This window comes from Pongo abelii, chromosome 22 (assembly GCF_028885655.2).
Source record: "Pongo abelii isolate AG06213 chromosome 22, NHGRI_mPonAbe1-v2.0_pri, whole genome shotgun sequence".
In the NCBI taxonomy this organism is placed as follows: Eukaryota; Metazoa; Chordata; class Mammalia; order Primates; family Hominidae; genus Pongo; species Pongo abelii.
In genome coordinates, this window is record NC_072007.2 from 53,603,905 (window position 1) to 53,607,052 (window position 3,148).

Here is a 3,148-nt window from a genome sequence, read left to right on the forward strand (position 1 = left end):
ACGTTTTCTAGTTTTCTGAGGCTGCCTAAAAAAGAAACGAGAAGATACTTCCCTGCTGGTTTCTCTGCCGAATAGGTGAAAGTCAGACAGCTTTTTCGTGCTGAGTCCACAGACGCTCCTCGGTCAGTCTTTGATGAACATAGACTGGAATATAGTAACCAAAAATGTTTTGAGCTGGGAGGGAGGGTTGATTTGGCTAAACCTGCTGGAGGTGAGTGGTCAGGCCCTGAACCGGGTCATGCATGCTGAAGAAGCAATCGTTGGCCTCCATTTGTGTATGGCGCGTGCGTGGTGATGTCTTAAACGCACAAGTTCCACCTGGACGGGCTGCAGTTGTTACCAATTGTGAGTGACCACACCATAGGGATGAGCCAGCAGAGAAGACCCAGTGGTCACATGAGGCCAGGCTGAGTGCGATGACCGAGACAAAGGCATGTCTAGGGTACCCAGTGGGAGCAGTGGACGCGGCGCTTGTCATTTGCAGTGGGTCAGGAGCCAACCCATACCACCGCGGCCTCTATAGTCTCACACCTTCCTCTGCACGCCCGGGGCACTTCATTCACCACATGGATGTGGCCCTCGTGTTGCCGATTCTCATAGTTTTTGGTGCATCCTTCTTCACTCCATCAGCCGCGAGGATTTTGTCTTCCGCTGTCTTGTGTTTTGACTTCCCCTTCTGCCCTTTCTCTCAAGGTCGCTGTTTGCACACAGCATCATCTGGAGGGATGAGCTCGCCTGATTCCGTGCAGGTGGGTCCCTGGGTGGGTCATTGGAGGCTATCTCTGAACGACTGGGTGGCAGGAAGGTACCCCTGGTGCTTGGAGGCCTGGCTGAAGCATGGCCGGTCTCCTTGGGACAACGTCATTATCTGTTTGCCCTTTGATTTCAGAACCGAACTCAGCTCCATGGTTCACACTTGTTTCCAGAGATGCCAACAAGCTGCTCTTCTCCGAGTCCCCACAGGTGTGCACCTTTGGGAAGGTATCATCAGATAGTGAACTCCTGGGCTGGGCTGTGCCTGTGTGCACCTGTCACGAGCACGGCTGTGGGGGTGGAGATGTTAACCATCTCACCAGAGGAGGGCTGGACTGGATCCAAGAAACTTTTTTCCCCCGCGGATGGAATTTGAAAGTGGAAAAAAAGTCACATAAAAATCAGTGTAGCTAATTAACAAGAATACATGAAACAATCTCTGTCGTTTTCCAAGTCTACTACGCTGCAGCACATAAATAGAGGTTGAAACAACAACGGCAACAGCGATGACAAATGATACAGGGCCTGCTGAGATCTGCATCCTGTCCTTAAGGGCCTGATGGTTTTGAATTGTCCTCCAAGGCCACTGCCATGGTTGGAGAGGTCGATGTGTCATCAGCACAGCTGAAACAGACAACTCAGGAAATATGGGAACCTGAGGGAGACTGGAGCCCAAGTCACTGCAAATCCTTGATGAGGAGACACAAGAAACCACTACTTCAAAGCTGGAGGCAGCTTCTGCACAGAACAGATTCATGTTTGCATTTGGGGATGACTGTCTGCTCACTCTGGGACCTCCATGGTTCTGCACATGTGTAGCCGGGGGACATGTTTCTGTTCTTGGAAGACCTGGAAGATTTATATTGTTTTATTTTTTTTTTGAATTTTTTTTCAGACAGAGTCTCACTCTGTCACCCAGGCTGGAGTACAGTGGTGCAATCTCAGCTCACTGCAACCTGCACCTCCCAGATTCAAGCGATTCTCTTGTCTCAGACTTTTGAGTAGCTGGGACTACAGGCGCACGCCACCATGCCTGGCTAATTTTTTGTGTTTTTATTAGAGACAGGGTTTCACCATATTGGTCAGGCTGGTTTCGAACTCTTGACCTCAGGTGATCCACCTGCCTCGGCCTCCCAAAGTGCTGGGATTACAGGTGTGAGCCACTGCACCCGGCTGGAAGCCTTTAGTAGTGTAAACTGTGGATGGGTTTTAGCAGATCTGTGTCTCTGTGGGTTATGTTTTCTTTACATCAGATGTTTATTTCCTCACTACCTGGAAGGAGGTACCCGTTCTTTCCAAGCATGGGTTAATGAGAAGGAAGCAACAAAAGGCTGGGAGAGAACACATGGAGGGAAGCTGCCATTGGTCTCGAAGCTGTGCCATGGCGGGTACCGTCTCCCCTCCGATGAATTTATAACCCCCTATGTGCTACCACTTCGGGTTAAACCAGCTTGACCAAGGACTTCCAGTTTCTTGGAAAATGCTAGTTTTGCTAACCTTCCTGCTGATTATAAGCTCTGGACAAAATAGAAACAACCATTATTTGAAGGCATTGGAAAGTGACATAAAGCATGAAAAAAAACCCCAAAAAACCCAAGCTAAAGAGGTATGACCCTTGCAAAAAAGGGAGCCATGCTTATCTGGGTTTTGTTCTGAGGTCCTTCTTCAGACTGCCCCGTATGGAATGGAGCTGAAGTGGAACAGTAGTTTTGTTAGGCTGAGAGGTCAGAGACCAGAGTTCAAGGCTGCCAAAAAAAAAAAAAGGGAGCCACAGAGAGGGGAGCTCCTAAATCTAGCACAAATTTCCCTGAAACCCTTGGCTGATATCTAAAGTTTGCATGTGCAAGCCAAGACTCCAGAAAGCCCAGAAAGCAGGAACAGCTGAAGGCTGAGAGCTGGGCAGACATTTCAGCATCTGGCTAGTCCCAGAAAGACCAAGTTTGGAGTTTATGTCCCACCAAGTTAGAGGAGGGAAGTGACAAGCACCTTGAGCTTTTCGTCAGAAACCCTGGGATAGAGTGAGTTTTTCTATGTGCTGAAGTAAAGTCATTGTTAATTATATAGTCAGAAGACAGAAGGATACTATATTCAAACTGCTGAGAGAACAATCAGTCCCCTACATACCCAGCTAAACTATCACTCCAGAATGATAGCAAAATAAAGATGTTTCAGATACACAAAAACCAGAAGTTCACCAACAGCATACAAAAGATACATACCAAAGGACTTCTATTTGATGGCTTTTAAAATGATCTAAAACATTGGTCAGGTGGGATTTAAAGATTACCAGGATTTTGTGCTATTCTGGAGAGATATTTAGACTTTAAGTTAGCAATGCCTGCTAAAATTTAAAAAGATACTTTTCAAAATAGATGGAATAAAGGAATTTTACAAA

General features: G+C 47.2%; 1 long non-coding RNA gene across 1 annotated transcript; it reads left to right on the forward strand.

Moving 5' to 3' along the window:
* The first annotated feature begins 512 nt into the window (after positions 1-512).
* Positions 513-2,536, forward strand: LOC134760860 (uncharacterized). The gene is made up of 2 exons (XR_010138896.1): positions 513-749; positions 890-2,536. It is a non-coding gene; the product is annotated as an uncharacterized LOC134760860 (long non-coding RNA).
* Positions 2,537-3,148: the final 612 nt, after the last annotated feature.